General features: G+C 36.2%; 1 protein-coding gene across 2 annotated transcripts in view; it reads right to left on the bottom strand.

Annotated features, from left to right (window-relative positions):
• Positions 1 to 17,295, bottom strand: part of LOC150107256 (heme A synthase COX15) — a 159,849-nt gene that overhangs the window by 59,557 nt on the left and 82,997 nt on the right. The gene's annotated exons all lie outside the window — the stretch shown is intronic.

The following is a 17,295-nucleotide window of genomic DNA, read 5'->3' as shown; positions in this document are numbered from 1 at the left end:
CCATGTATAAAAAGGGAAATAAAACTGCATGTGAGAATTACAGAGGTATTTCCCTACTGAGTTTTCCTGGCAAGATCTATGCAAGTATACTTGAGAAACGGTTGAGAAGAATTGTGGAAGAAAAGCTTGGTGAAGAACAAGCTGGATTCAGGCCAAATAGAGGCTGTCAGGATCAGATCTTCACTTTACAACAAATAGTCGAGAAAGCATGGGAATATAACAAAGATCTGTATTGAAGTTTTGTCGATTTGGAAAAGGCATATGACAAGGTGCCAAGAGAGAAGCTATTCAATATGCTGCAGTTATATGGTGTCAATGGGACATTATATCAAGCAATACTTCGTCTTTATTTGAGTTGTAAGTCAGCAGTTAGAATTGAAGGAAGTACAGGAAGATGGTTTAATGTTAAATCTGGTGTGAGACAAGGATGTACATTATCCCCTCTGTTATTCATTATCTATATGGATCACATTATGAAGGAAAGTGGTATTAAACATGATATCAAAATTGGAGATGATGTCAGCTCTTTGCTTTATGCGGATGATGTTATACTTCTAAATAAATCCGCTACAAGTCTGCAAGATTCTCTGACTAAATTGAATAGCTGTTGTAATAGATACGGTATGAAGGTCAGCAATAAAAAGACAAAGACAATGAAAATAGGCAGAATCATTGAAAATGTGAACTGCGTTGTGAATGGAGAACCTGTGGAACAAGTAAAACATTTCAGCTATTTAGGCACGATTTTTACTGAAGATGGTAAATTAAATATAGAAATAGACAACAGAATCAGCAAAGCTGGTATGGTGGGAAGTCAATTGAATAAATTCATATGGAATAAGAGAGAAATTAGTCGGAACACTAAATTAGCTGTATACAAGACAGCGTTCAAACCAGTTTTAACTTATGGATCTGAGAGCTGGGTCAGAAGTAAAACACTTGACCAAAATAGAGACCACAGATATGAGAGTCCTGAGAAAGATTAGAGGCATGAACAGATGGCATCAATGGCAATATCATATTAAAAATGAGGATATTAGGAAAGAACTTGACATTGTCAGCATCCAGGAATTCGTTAGCAGAGCTAATCTCAGGTGGTATGGTCACTTAAACAGAATGGGTGAGAGGAAAGATTAGCAAAACAAGTATTCTCTGCCAGGTTGGCAGCAAAACGACCCAGAGGAAGACCAAGATATAGGTGGATTGATACGGTACAAAGTGCCTTAGACGATAGAAATATAAGATCTGATAATGTTGGAGTCTTGACAAGTAACAGACAGATTTGGAGGAAAATTGTAGATAGGAAATTAATAATGATGTAAATTTTTCATGTAGTACTATCATATCCTGTACACCCCTTGAGGGTACATAGCAGGAATTTGATGATGATGATGATAATTTTATACAACTCATTCATTAGTGTATAGGCTAGGCCACCCGTGAAGCAATAGTATCAATTACACTCCTCCTTATATGTATTGAAAGTTTAGCTTGGTCCACCTTTGCTACGAGTTGCCCGGTGTTGTACTACCTTACCCCAGTCCTGAAGATATTTTTAGGTACAAACTTTGTTTGCTCACACTTGGATAAAGGATTAAACTAAATTTATTATACTCCTTATATGTATGTTAGGCCTAGTGGCCTGTTATGTTTGTATTAGGCATGGGCTATTATGCTTTGAACTGTGGCCGCTTTGAGGATAAGGTGGTTAGACCTATGCCTCCCAGTGCATCCTATGTCTGTAGATGCATGTGTTCGTGGGGCCGGTTTGCTTGTTCTGGGGGACAAAAAAACCCGAGTTTCAGGGTGAAAAAAACCCTTACCTCTGTATGAGACCAGTTAACTCACCTTTAGTTGAAAAAGACCAGATAAAGGTTCCTCATGTCTTGGACAGGAATTGAATCCAGGTCTTTTCGACCAAAGGGCTTCATCTATACTGACTGAGCTACGGAGGCTATCATTGATTACACTATGCTTCCATAATGCAATCATATTGCTGCTTCTTCATTATCAATGCTGAATTGTTAATGAAGTAAGTAAATAAATACGAATTTCTTTTTCACACTATCTTTTCATTTTTGATGTCTAGTATTAGTAATACGTATAACATCTACAGCGTTTCATATCATGTAAGACAATATTGATGTAGGTACTGACAGACATAGGATTCATCTTGTAAACAGATGACAAATTTACAGTATCGATAAGTACAGTACAGTAAATATTTTCCCTTCCTTAATGATATAATTTAATAACATTTTCTTTTCTCTAGCTTACTTTATTGTAAGAATACAGTATATAATACATATAACATGCAAAATATGTGTTAATCAACTGTTTATGTTATCAGTAAGGCTTCCGGTCAACACTAGGCTATTAGCAGTTAAGTTTTTCAGGAGTCAAAGGTTATACGTGGATTTTCGAACAACACGGGGGAGGGGGATCAGCTCCCCTAACTCCCATGCTGTTCAAGGGTCAACTATAAAGACAAAGAGAGAAGGGGATGACCTGGGATGTAGAAAAAACAGTGGGATTTGAAGAAGGTTCTGGGATGAGTATGGAGAAAAAGAAATGGCTCAAGGAAGGTATAGATAAGTCATATCTAATAAATGGTAGCAGTGAATCTTGTTATAGATCCAGAAATGTTATGTTTGTATATGAATGCTAGAAGTATCAGAAACAAGAGAAATGAAACAGTTGCATTGAATAAGTTCGTTCACTGAATAATTATTGGAATAAGTAAGACAGGATTGAATGAGGATGACATCCTGAGAGGAATAGAGATGAAAGGGTATGATGTATTTCGTTAAGATAGAAAGTGCAAAAAGGGAGGTGAAGTCCTATTGATGACAGAAAAAGAGTATGTTCGCACAAGGTAAAGATGCAAGGGAGGAAACAGTGATAGTGGTTTTGAGGCAGTATGATGTGAGATAGAGGTGAACAGAATGAAATATTTTGTAGGATGTTGCTATACACCTGATAATGATGGATGATAATGACAGAAAATGTATAAGTAAATTAGCCAAGGAAAAGGATGATCATTAGGGATGATTTTAATTATGACAATATAGATTGAGATGATGAAATAACAACCACAAATAGGAAAATTAATGAGTTTTTGAGGGGAAAGGACCTCAGGCAGTATTAAGAGCAGGCACACAAGGATTAAAGGTCTTGGATTTGACCATCTCATTAGAGGATGTTATTATAAATGAGGTATCAACTCTCTTCCAGTTGGTGAGAGTGACCATTAAGTGATTACCTGGATGGTTTTGCCAACTATGAGAGGAAATGATATATGTCGAGCTACAAGGCTGGTAATTATGAGAAGCTTAGGAAACATTTCGCAGCTGTAACATGGAATGAAAGGAGAATCAATGCTGCTTAGGTGATACTTCTACTTAGGTGATACTTCTACTAGATAGTTCTTCTACAAGAACTATCTAGTAGAAGCAATGTCTAAACGTATTCCAAAGGTCAGAGGGTTAAATAAGATAGGTGCAAAATTTTTGAATTAAGAGATTATGCATGTAATACAGAGAAAAAGTTACCTCGGTAACTTTTTCTCTGTTTTAAAAGTTACCTCGGTTTTAAATCGGTAACTATTTAGTTACCGATTTAAAACATTTTACAAAGTTATTTTTAATGGCATACTACACTACTTCCATGTATACTATGTCCAAATTTTTACTGCCAAATACAACCTAATGGACCAGGGGATTATTGCAAACTTTAAGGCATACTACCTGAGAAGAACATTTAAACAGGGAATAGAAGCAACATTTGGTGAGAATTCTATGACATTAGTAGAATTCTGGAAGAAATTTAATGTTAAATCTGCTATTGAAAATATTCATCAATCTTGGAATGAAATTACTGCTAGCAATATGAGAGCCGTTTAGAAGCACATTTTTCCATATTGTGCAAAAGATTTTGGAAGTTTTTCAAATGAAATGGATGTTGTTGAGGAAATTGCCAACATCGCCGTGAACTAGGTTTTCATGAGATTGACAATGATAACGTCCAAGAGTTAATTAAATCTCATTCTGAAGAATTGAGTTATTCCGATCTGCTAAATTTAGATGCACAGCGGGAAGATCTTGAAGAATGTGAAGAAAATTTAACTACTGACAGTCAGCCAAAAGAGATTTCACAATTATTCGTACAATTGAAATTTTTAAGCAGCAATGCTTAGAGGCTGACCCTGATGAAGAGAGAGAGAGAGAGAGAAGCAGTAAAATTTGCAAAGAGTAGAAGAGGCAATAGGGCCATACCGTCGGTTGTATGAAAAAAAAAAAAAAAAAAAAAAAAAAAAAATGCTTGTCAAACTACGTTAGCTCAATTCTTTGTTAAGAAGTAGAATAATAAAATTTATATTCTGAATATGTTTTATTGTCTTTCAGCTTCATGGCTTTCCTTTAACTAGGCCCTGAGAAGACACACCTTAATTCTTTTATAAAAAAATTAAGGTTCAAAAAAGAAATTTGAGGAACGAATTATACTTTTTCCCGTAGGTTATTATATTCGATTAGTGAGTTTTCGATTAATGCGCCTGTTTTAAAGAACGCATTAGGTGCATTAATCGAGGGATTGCTGTATAGTAGTATTCTTACAATTTGCAAAGGCTTTGATAGATTATAAGTTGATAGAGTGGATGGGATTGAATATTAGACTAATGCACTGGATTGGAAATTGGCTGCCTGATGTCAACAAGTTGTGTATGGAGGAACAATATCCCAGAAAAGGAAAACCACTAGTATTGCATCTCAGGGGTCTAGTTTAGGGCCACTGATGTTTAACCTGTATGTTAATGATATTGGGGAAGATTTGAATGGGGATATACAGTTGTTTGCAGATGGTGCAAAGTTGCAACAACTATGAGGAGTAGAGCAGATGTTGTGTCCTTACAAGGCTTGAATGGACTGATTGAATGGACATGGGAGTGGGAAGACCAGTTCAATGTTGTGAATCGTAAAGTTTTAAAATTTGGAAAACAAAGATGGGATATAGAATTTACTCTTGGTGGGGATATATTGTTGGAGGTGAAGGAGATAAGAGTTCTATGGGTGATGGTGGATAAGAATCTAAAATTTAGAGGACATATTGCCATAATTGTGAGGACAACAAAATGAATTCTGACAATGATGCAGAGGACACTGACTTGTAGAAGTAAGGCGATTCCAGCTTGATTATATAAGGCTCTGATTAGGCCACACATGGACTACTATGGTCAGTTGGTTTTCAAAAGGATGAAGAGATTTTGGCAAAAGTCCAGAGGCAATTGACTAAAATAGTTTCTGATCTCTGGAATGTTGAATATGAAGAAAGGTTGAGATGATGCAATTTGCAGAGTCTAGTGGATAGGAGAAAGAGGAGATATGATAGAGAAGTACAGGTTGATAAGGGGTTGTTACAGGATTAATGTTGAAGAGGTTTTTTCGTAAAATGGTGGGAGACGGGGGAGAACATGAGGTCATCCCTGGAAGCTGTATAAGGAGGGTGTGAGCAAGGGAGTGAGAAGCAGGTTTTTTTTTGCATGGAGAGTTGTGAATGATTGGAATGCATTGCCTGAGATCATGGTGTCTGCAGAAAATATGAATGTGTTCAAGGTTCATCATACCATGCCTAGCTGTGTGTATGACAAAGGAGGCTTTCTAGATGAGCCTTTAACTCCATGGGGCTTTAGGATAATAATAATTTATCAAATTTCTTTACTCTTCGTAACCAAGTGAAAAACTTGAAACTGCTTTGCCAATATAAAACACAATTTATGATGAGGTAATTTTCTTCATGTGATCTTGAACTATTTAAAAACAAGAACTGTGTGGATGCTATTCATTATATCAAATGAAGATTAGGGAACTTATAATTGGTATCATTCATTCATATACCACAAACAATAAAACTTTTCATAAGTAAATTTTTGATAAACATTTTGTTTGCATAGCATCATGATGTCTGATAAATTTATACTCTTCACCTACCCATCTAGTGGTGATATTTTGTAAAAATCTGATGAGTGTTTCCAAAGTTATAAATCATGGGATGATGACTACGTCATCATCCCATGTGAGTAAAGAGATGAATTCAGCAGTAACTAAAAGAACATTAAATATTAAACAAGAAGAGATAAAATAAATTAAAAAACATAAATATCATGAATCATATTTACAATTTGGCTTTACATGGACAGGAAATTTAGTAGAACCAAATCCACAATGCATTTTTGCTCTGAAGTCCTGTCACAAAATTCTATGAAACTGTCTCTTTTATGTTTTATGGCAACACTTTGAAACAAAACATGAGCATTTAAAAAATAAGTGCTTAAGCTATTTTGAACATCTTTTGGAAGACTCGAGTAGTAGAAAAACCATAATTAAGCATTTTTCTGGTATAGAAGAAAAAAGTGCACTTAAAGCATCTTACAAAGCAAGCCTTCAAATTGTCAAAGCCAGAAAGGCTCACACAATAGGAGAGTCACTCATTCTTCCAACAGTAGAAGAAATAGCTTCTTGTATGTTTGGTCAAAAAGAGGCAAACCATTTCAGAACAATTCCTTTGTCAAACGACACAATTTCCAGGAGAATTAAAGATATATCCTGTAATATTAAGGACCAACTCATTCAAGCTATTCTATGTAGCCTGTGGTTTACCATACAAGTGGATGAGTCAACAGATGTAGCTGGGCTAGCTTGAAAACAACCTTGAATGGAAAAACTGTATTTCTGTATGTATTGACGGAACAAAAGCAATGAGTGGTTGTATCACAAGACTTGCAACCTGTTTTATATAACCTGCTAGTCTTGTGATACAACCACTCATTGCTATGTAAGTTCACTCATTGTCTTCATCATGAAGCACTGATAGCTAAATTTCTTCCTGATGATACCATTGAAGTCTTGACTTTTTTCAATTATCTGTGAAGAAATGGGTAGCTGCATAAGAGATTGCCACTTCAAACAGAAGTACGTTGGTTGTCACGAGGAAATGTTCTTTGCCATTTATTTGAACTCCACAATGAAGTATGCTATTTTTTCATGGACTACGAGTTTTGACTCTCTTTAAGACTGCAAGACTTAGAATGGCTCTGTGGTTAGCATATTTAGCTGATATTTTTGAAAAAATTAATATTTGGAACTTATCATTGCAAAAAGACAATGTTGATGTGTTCTATGTTGAGAAGAAAACAGAGGCCATGGTAAAAAAAAATTTATCTCTGGGAAAATGGAATTAAAAACAACAGTTGTGACCAATTTCAGCAACTAGATTCATTTCTTAAAGAAAATGAGCAAACGACTGCAGACTTTTAAGACCTAGACAACAAATAATCATTCACTTAAGTCCTCTTAAAAATCTTATAAGGCAATATTTTCCACTCCCTGATGAAACGCAAGAATGGATTCGAGACCCCTTCACTTTTGATTTGGAAAAATGTAAGCTTCCACTGTCCAATAAAGAAGAGTTGATTGAGATATCTTGTGACAATAGTTTAAAAAGCATTCATTCCAAAAATCCACTGATTAGTTTATGAACTGGAATGGAGGAATATCCAACTTTGTCAAAAATTGCAGTCAAATATTTGTTACCTTTCACAACAACTTGTTTATGTGAAACTGGTTTTTCATCTTTAATTGCTTTAAAAAATATAGGAACAGGCTGGATGTTGATGGTGACTTGTGAATGTACCTTAGAAAGATAACCTTAACCATTGATGATCTGTGCAAGCATAATCAAGCACAACCATCTTACCCAGTAAAATGTTTATAATTTTATAAGATTTGTTAAATTGTTTATGTCAATATTAATGCTTATTGTTATATGTAATTTATGAATACAAAATTGAACATGTGTGTGTGTGTATTTTTTATTTTATTCCCATTGTTATACTATAACTAAGTTTTATCTATCTATACAAGGGGTATGCAAGTTACATACACATTTCCAGAGGATATGTGAATCATAAAAGGTTAAGAACCACTGCTCTAGACAATAACATTTACTAGAAGTAGTTTGATGGAAATTAAAAACTGAAAAGATCCGATAAATTTCAACAGAAATTCAAAACACCATATTTCAATAACTTCCATTCAGCATGTGCAGAATTATTAATATCAGTTTAAATAATTTTACCAAAAAAAAAAAAACCGAACTACACAGACATCTTGCATGTGTATTTTAAATCCCACATTTTATTAAATTCTTTCCAAACCAAGCAGAATTATTGGAGTATGTAATTTGTACATGCTTTGCCCTTTGCAATTGCTGTGCTAATGAAATAATTGGGATGATCCAACAAATTTTTGTAAGGATTCCAAATACCAAGTCTGAATGAAATTTGCTCAACCAGAATCCTGGAATAATCCATATATATAAACAGACAAAATTAATCTAAATAAGTGCTTACACACACACACACACACACACACAGTGAAACTCACCTTAAAGATATCAACCTCTGCTCATGGTTATAAACCATACGTTTTATAAGAACAAGTATAAATTAAAGATACCAAGAAATTATATACTTGGTTTAATCCTTTATTCAAGTGTAAGCAAACAAAGTTTGCACCTGAAGTATTTTCAGGACTGGGGAAACTTGTGGTAAAGGCAGTATGACTTCACATCACTTGCCTTAGTATCCCATAATGCAAAGCACATATTCTTACGGACATGTATAATGCTATACATTATGGGAAGGACCACTACCCAGACCAGTTTCGACATTTATTGAGGTCTCATCAGTGGGAGCCAGACCCAGAGGTGATACTAAGGTTGAAGTAATGCATAAATCATATTTTCATATACAAGGTGCCAAAAAGTGTCAACACCTTATTATTAAAATACTCTGGATTAGAGATAGATAGTTGTTGAGAAAGTTTTCCCACTTGGTTATACTATAAATTAAAGATACCAAGAAACTGGTATCTTTAATTTATAGTATAACCTATATAGTAAAAACTTTCAACAACAATAAGAACAAGCAGTAATAGCAATAACAAGTAGTAATAACAAGTGGTAATAGCATCTGAGAATTTGACTGTAATGAATATGACCATGTTGCCACCTATCGGTGAGAGAGTGATCATAAGGTCTTGACCCGGGAGGTGGCTAAAGGTGTGAAAATTTCGATTAAGACAGGGTATATGTGGAATTACGGTGCTCGCAAGTATGACAAGCTTAGGAGATTGCTTGGTTCAGTACCATGGCATGTAAAACTGCAAGGGCTGGATGTCGATAGAGCATGGGAAGTGGTCAAGGAGCATTTACAGGAGGTTATGGCTGATTGTATACCTAGGGTCCGAATAGTAAAACAAGTAGGGATTAAATGGATGAATAACACCATTAAGCTTGAGCTGCAAAAAAAAGAAACAACTGTGGAAGGAATTTAAAGAGAGAGAGAGAGAGGTGACCTGCAGGCAAACGAACAGTATAAAGTGCAGGTCAGAAGGGTAAAGAGTGTGGTAAAAAAAAGCAAAAGCGGATTATGAAAGGAAACTAGCTATGCAAGCTAAAGAGAATCCCAAACAGTTCTTTCAATATGTGGCAAGCAAAAAAAAAACTGTACACGGCAGAATGATTTTAAGGAATGACGATGGTAAGGAGGTCACTGAATCAGTCGATATAGTGGAATTACTGAGCGAACACTTTGCAAGAGTATATCATCCAGGTGGTGACATTAAAAAAATGAAGGAACCATTAGTTTAAAAGGGAATTGTGATAAATGAAGTGGGGGTGAATAGTCTATTACAGAACCTTAATGTGAATACATCTGTGGGATTGGATGGTATACCGGCACGGGTCTTACGTGAAGCGGCTAAAGAATTATCAGTGCCCTTGACCATGTTGTTTAATCTGAGTCTTGGGTCTGGTTTAGTCCCGAAAGGACTAAATGTGGAAAGAGGGGAAAATAGTTCGACTGCATAAAGGAGGATCCAAAACTACTGTTGCAAATTACCAACCAATCAGCATATCAGGAGTTGTTATCAAGATCTTGGAGAAAGTAGTCAAAGGAAAAATACAGCAATGGATCGATGAAAATGAGATACTGCAGGGGACAGCATGGCTTTTTGAAGGGTAGATCATGCCCTTGCTCAAGTTTTATAACACAGTGACGGCTGAACTGGATAAGGGTAATGGGTTTACAGTGATACTGCTGGACCATGCTAATGCATTTGACAGGATACCACATGGAATTCTAATCCGTAAACTATAACATATGGGAATGGGTATAGGGTTGGTAGATGGATAGGTGAGTGGTTGATGGAGAGATATCAGAGAGTAGTTTATTCAGGAGCAGAGTCCAAAAGACGGCCTGTAACTAGTGGTGTGCCACAGGATTCTGTTCTTGGACCACTGCTGTTTAATTTGTTCATTAACGATATAGGGAAGGATCTAAGAGGGAACAGTTCATTTGTTCGCTGATGATGCAAAGTTGGGTAGGGTAATAGTGAGTGCAGAAGATGTCAAAATCTTGCAGGACGACTTGGATAGATTGGAGTTCTGGACTAAGGAGAATGGATGTCAATTTAATGTGACAAAATGTAAGTAAGGATATGCATTTTGGGGTGAAAAGATTAGCAGCAGTATACCACATTGGTGGAACTGTACTCCAGGAGATTGATGAGACCAGGGACTTGGGAGTGTTGGTGGATAGAGAGATGAAGTTTAGGGGACACATTGTAAAAGTGGCTAAATCAGCTCATCAACTCACTTGGTTGTTGAAAAATACTTTGACGAGCAGAGACAAGCAAGTTATTGTACCTCTGTACCGAGCCTTGATAAGACCTCATCTCGACTGCTGTGCCCAGATTTGGTCACCTAGATTTCTTCTTGATGGGAAGGAGGTGGAGAGGATCCAGAGGCGAGTGACCAAGATGATAGCAGGTCTATGGAATGAATCTTATGAGAACAGGTTGAAGATTTGTGGGTTGCAGAAATTAGTTGATAGGCAGAAAAGGGGAGATATGATTGAGACATTCAAATTGCTAAAGAGTTTCTATAGGATTAATTCAGAGGATATTTTTGAGATCAGGACTGGTGGTAGGAGAACTAGGGGACACCTATGGAAGCTGGGCAAGAGTGTGGTTAGCAAGGGTGTTAGAGCTGGGTTCTTTACTTTTAGAGTGGTAAATGAGGGAATAAGCTGCCAGAGTCTCTGTTGTGGGTGCTATAACAGTGAGTGAGTTCAAGGCAAGGTATGATAGATACTGTGAGAATGTTGTATAGTTGTGTGGACATGATGTTTAGGGCCTCCCTCAATGAGTCTAAGGAGTTGCCTGTAATAATAATAAAGTATATACTCAATTTTGTAAAGATTTAGATTTACAAAGGGAAAAAGGGAAGGAGGATTCCTTATTAATTTTCTCAACATATTCGTTACTCATAATTTAATCTGTGATATATAATATCACAAATTAATATTAATAATTAATTAATATATATAATAAATAATTTAACTTTTTCCAATAATTGATGAACTTTTTTTCTTTTGAGACATTGTGGTCTTGATCATTGATCTGGTAAATAGAATTGTCATCTAGGAGATCCTGGATTTTTTTTTTGTTATGATCCTCTTCATTCATGATAAGAGTAGCATTACCATTATCAGCTTTAATAGCAATATTGTTATGCTTATACAACATTTTTTAAAGCAGCTGTTTCTGTCGTATATTACTTTTAGGTGGTTCAGATTTGGTTAGGATGCTTACTATGTCTAAACAAACATTATTGGCTATTTCAGGTAGAAGATTGTTGATACCCCATTCTATGTTCATCATAGTACACAATATCATCCTCCATGGGGATGATATTGTGTACTATATCATCCCCATGGAGGATCATCATTCTAGTATATAGTTGACTGGTTCAAGTGTTGAACATTATTCATAACTATTTTAATTTAATGGTATTATGACACAAAAATTATAAAAGGTGCCACATAAGGACATTAGGTGTCAGTTAGAATTTAAATTGTTTTTACAATTACTTGGTTTAGTGCTGTGCCTGGCACAATTTCACTGTTCTCTGATAATGTTGGGTAGAAAACCAGCAAAATATTAGTGAGTGTAATAAATGTATTTTTTCCTCTTGGTATTAGTTATACCATTAAGCTATATTGTGGATTATAAAAGGATGTTTATTAACATATTAAATTAAGTCATAAAAAAATCTGAGTTTCTGAAAGAAAAAAACTACTACCTCCACATGAGATTATTTAACTTAGCTTCAGGTAGATATACACTATTTACCAATAATTGGCCAAACATCCCTTTTATTTGAAGTTATGGAACATTTCGAGATTTCTTAATAACATAAAAACCGGTGTACGGATAGTAGGAAGCAGTATGTGATCGTAGGAGTTGAATGCAGGTGGTATGGCAACATAATGTGAATTCAGTGACTTTGAGAGAGGTGTCTGTGAGCTGTCACCACTGGTAACATGTCCATACATGCCATTGCCGCTCAACTGGAGCATCCAAAATCAAAGGTTTGTGATGTGATCAACAAATGGAGATGTTCCGGCATCACTACCACAGGAAAACACCCAGAGCACCCACTGAAAATAACCGTAGGGGTGCATTCAGGGAAAGGAGGGTGTTAAAACAGGTGGCATGCAAAATCTGGCCACAGATCATCTGTGATGAGTTCCAGAGTGCCAGTAACACCATGGTGAGCACTAATACTATACAAAAAGAACTCTGTTACTGGGTTTCCACAGAAGAGCAGCAGCACACAAGTTGAACACCACAACAACAACCAAGGTGGCTCATCTGGCCTGGTGCAAAGAGCATGTGAACTGGACAACTGACCAGTGGAAAACAGTACTCTGGAGTGATGAATCAAGCTTCACCTGTTTCCAGTCTGATTGCACGGTGTGGGTGTGGAGGTAGCCTGGTAAATGCTTGTTACCACAGTGTGTTGTACCCACAGTAGAGTTTGGTAGTGAAGGAGTAATGGTGTGGGATGTATTCAGCTGATTTGGAGTGGGACCACTGGTTGTTGTCCATGGTTTCATGAAGACAGCTTAGTACCTTGATATTCTGAATAATCTGGTGCTGCCTACACTGGAGTTTTTATGGAGCAGACCCGTGTTACTATCAAGATGACAATGCCCCATGCCACAAAGCTGCAGTTCTTATGGAATGGTATGAAGAGAAGGGTGTTAAACAACTACCCTGGCCTGCACAGAGGGATGAATTGGAGCGGCAATTGAGATCCAGAGCAGTACGTCTCCTCGATCTGTCACTGAACTCAGTGCTGCTTTGATGGAGGGAATGGAGACAAATTCCACCTGATATCTGTCGCACATTGGCGGAAAGCCTCCCTCAAAGGTTGTAGGAGGCGATCAAAGCCAAAGGTGGACATACCCGATATTAGGGTTTGCCTACTGGTATTAACTGTAAATGGCCAAAGTGTCTGGACATACCATTGCATCTATCATAATATTCAATGGAATACCTCACTAACAGTCATACAAATAGAAATTTTAAGCCTTTCTCTATACTAAGCTTTCATTCAATATGCTCTTTCAATCAGAGTATTTATATGTGACAGAGAAGTTTTGGTATATATATATGTTCTATACAGAGACTGAAAACAAATCTACTTGTCTTCTGTGTTTTGAACAATTCCCTTGAACACATTCCTGTAACAGCTGCAAATCCCTCACAAGCTTCTGCACATATGCATGTAATGTCAACTTCTTTTTAATTTGTATAGTTGTATGGCTGCAAACCACAATTAGTGATGCATGGCTTTCTACAATAAATTAAGAATAGCAATACATAACATAAAAGTTAACAAGATTAATAAAAGAGATACAGAATAACTTCAGAAGACCAAATATAGTAAGCTGTTGATTAATACTGGTTCGATCAGCAACTTTTTGAATTAACATTTTTTTTCTTTTAAGGATACACGATGATCAGCATTAATATTTACGAATTTAGGGATACAAAATACATGTTGAAATGATTATTTTACTAATTATTAATAAAATAACACTTGACGTTTCGAACCTGTATTGAGGTCATCATCAGAAGGATACATGTGTATAGAGAACCAAACTACATGCTCTTGCACTCATCATCATCAAATTCCTGACATGTACCCTCAAGGGTATATACAGGATATGATAGTACTACATAAAAAATTTACATCATTACTAACTTCCTATCTACAATTTTCCTCCAAATCAGTCTGTTACTTGTCAAGACTCCAACATTATCAGATCTTATATTACTATCATCTAAGGCACCTTGTACTGTATCAATCCACCTATATCTTGGTCTTCCTCTGGGTCATTTTCCAGCCAACCTGGCAGAGAACACTTGTTTTGCTAATCTTTCCTCTCACCCATTCTGTTTAAGTGACCATACCACCTGAGATTAGCTCTGCTAACGCATTCCTGGATGCTGACAATGTCAAGTTCTTTCCTAATATCCTCGTTTTTAATATGATATTGCCATTGATGCCATATGTTCACGCCTCTAATCTTTCTCAGGACTCTCATATCTGTGGTCTCTAGTCTTTGGGTCAAGTGTTTTACTTCTGACCCAGCTCTCAGATCCATAAGTTAAAACTGTTTGAACACTGTCTTGTATACAGCTAATTTAGTATTTGGACTAATTTCTCTCTTATTCCATATGAATTTATTCAATTGACTGCCTACTATACCAGCTTTGTTGATTATGTTCTCTATTTCTATATTTAATTTACCATCTTCAGTAAAAATTGTGCATAAGTAGCTGAAATGTTTTACTTGTTCCACAGGTTCTCCGTTCACAATGCAGCTGATATTTTCAACAATTATACCTATTTTCATTGTCTTTGTCTTTTTAATGCTGACCTTCATACCCTATCTATTACAATAGTTATTCAAATTAATCAGGGTATCTTGCAAACTTGTAGCGATATATTTAAAAGTATAACATTGTCCGCATAAAGCAAAGAGCTGACATTAACCTCTCCAATTCTGATATCATGTTTAATACCACTTTCCTTCATAATGTGATCCATATAGATAATGAATAACAGAGGGGATAATGTACATCCTTGTTTAACACCAGTTTTAACATAAAACCATCTTCCTGTACTTCCTTCAATTCTAACTGCTGACTCACAACTCAAATAAAGACTAAGCATTGCTTGATATAATGCTCCATTGACACCATACTGTAGCGTATTGAATAGCTTCTATCTTGGCACCTTGTCATGTCTTTTCCAGATCGACAAAACTTAAATACAGATCTTTGTTATATTCCCATGCTTTCTCAACTATTTGTCGTAAAGTGAAGATCTGATCCTGACAGCCTTTATTTGGCCTGAATCCAGTTTGTTCTTCACCAAGCTTTTCTTCCACAATTCTTCTCAAGTTTCTCAAGTCTACTTGCATAGATCTTGCCAGGAACACTCAGTAGGAAATATCTCTGTAATTCTCACATTCAGTTTTATTTCCCTTTTTTATATATGGGTACTATTAGAGCTCTACTCCAATCATCGGGAATTCATCCCTTTGTCCAGGCTTTCTGAACTATGCAGTACAGCCACTGAAAGACTTTTATACCACTATACTTCAGCATTTCTCTTCGAATATCATCTTTTCCTGCTGCCTTTCCACATTTCAAGCCTTGGATGGTTTTTTTTACTTCAAGTATGGATATGAATTCCTGACTGTATGCCTGTTGAGTGTTTTTTACCACTGTGCTCTCACTGCTTGTTTCATTTAGCAATTTTTTGAAGTAATTACTCAATACTTCAAGGATATCTTTTTATCCTGTTTTCATGTCATCTTTATCATCTCTAACTCTTTTACAGCACTCTTTCCTCCATTTCTAAGCTTCTTCAACCTCCAGAATATCTTACCACTTTCTTGATATTTATTTTCTATGTTCTTGCCAAAGTCCTCCCATGACTTTTGTTTAGCTAGTTTTCCACAGTGTTTCGCTTTCTTACATTCGTCTCTGTATTCTCTAAGAGCACAAGCTGACTTATTTGCCAGGAACTTTTGATATGCTTTCTTCTTTTCCTTCACTGCCTCTTTAACTTCCTGTGTCCACCATGAAGTTCTGATTTTTCTATCCTTGCAGACAACCTCACCACATGCCTCTCTGGCAGAATCAATCAAGGTTTTCTTCAAGGCTTGCCACTGAATCTCTAAAGCTTGGTTCCTGTTCTCGAACTCTTTCATTTTTTCTTCAATAAACTTTGTGTATTTTAGTCTACAGTTTACATCTGAGAGCTCTTCTCAACTTTTATTCGCTTTAAAACTTTCTTCCATGTTATTCTTTTCAGTATGAAATTCAATTTTATCCTGCTCAAGACTAAATAGTGATCGCTTCCAATTTCAAATCCTCTGTACACTCTGGTGTCCTGCACCAAGAAGAAACATCACTATCAACAATAACATAGTCAATGAGATATTTCTTATTCCTTGCCTCTTCTCTCCATGTGAATTTGTGCACATTTTTGTTGGAACATGGTGTTAGTAATAACCAGTCCATGTCCTGAGTAGAAATCCAACAGGTATTTGCCATTATTATTAGCTTTGCTCTTTTCTCCAAATTTTCCCAAAATATTTTTGTATGTCTGACAATCATTTCCTATTCTGCTATTTAGATCCCCAACAAGGATCAACTTTTCCTTTTTTCATTATGTCAGTTACTTTATCTAAAGCATCAAAAAATTCCTCCACATCTACCTTAGTAGAACCTTATGTGGGACCATAGGCACAAATAAGTCTCACTGTCCAGTTCCCCATTCTCATATTTGCCCACATCACTCTACTTGAGACTGCCTGCCATTCAAGAAGATTAGCCTCGTATTTTGTGTTGAATACTATGGCTATTCCTTCTTTTCCTTGATTGTCATTTCCTGAATATAACATTTTGTATTTTTGCTCAGAAAGATCTCACCAGTTTTTGTCTTTTTTGTTTCAGTCACCCCTATTATGTCGATCTGGTACTTATCTAATTCTTCAGCTAGCTCCATTTCTTTGTCATTCGGGCTTCTTATGTTGATAGTACTGATCTTTAACTCTGGTGATGTTGAGTTGGGGTGTCCTTTCAGATTTGTTCCAGTAGCTGACTTTTCGCTGTTCGCCCTGGTTCCTTGGCGAAAACAACAGGGGCCTTGTTTAACCTTTAACTGGGCGACGCCACAGCCGGAATGAAATTTTGTTCATGTTGTGCTATCATTTTGTATATTGGTTTTAGCCAATAAGAATACAATTTCGTCAGCTAAATCCCAAATTGCCAGCCCATCCTCGTTCGTTCAGTATCCAGGTAGATACCCAAC

This window comes from Typopeltis vanoorti, chromosome 4 (genome assembly GCF_054136105.1).
Source record: "Typopeltis vanoorti isolate ZY-2024b chromosome 4, IOZ_Tvanoo_1.0, whole genome shotgun sequence".
Taxonomy (NCBI): Eukaryota; Metazoa; Arthropoda; class Arachnida; order Uropygi; family Thelyphonidae; genus Typopeltis; species Typopeltis vanoorti.
This window is presented reverse-complemented; position numbering and strand designations above follow the sequence as displayed.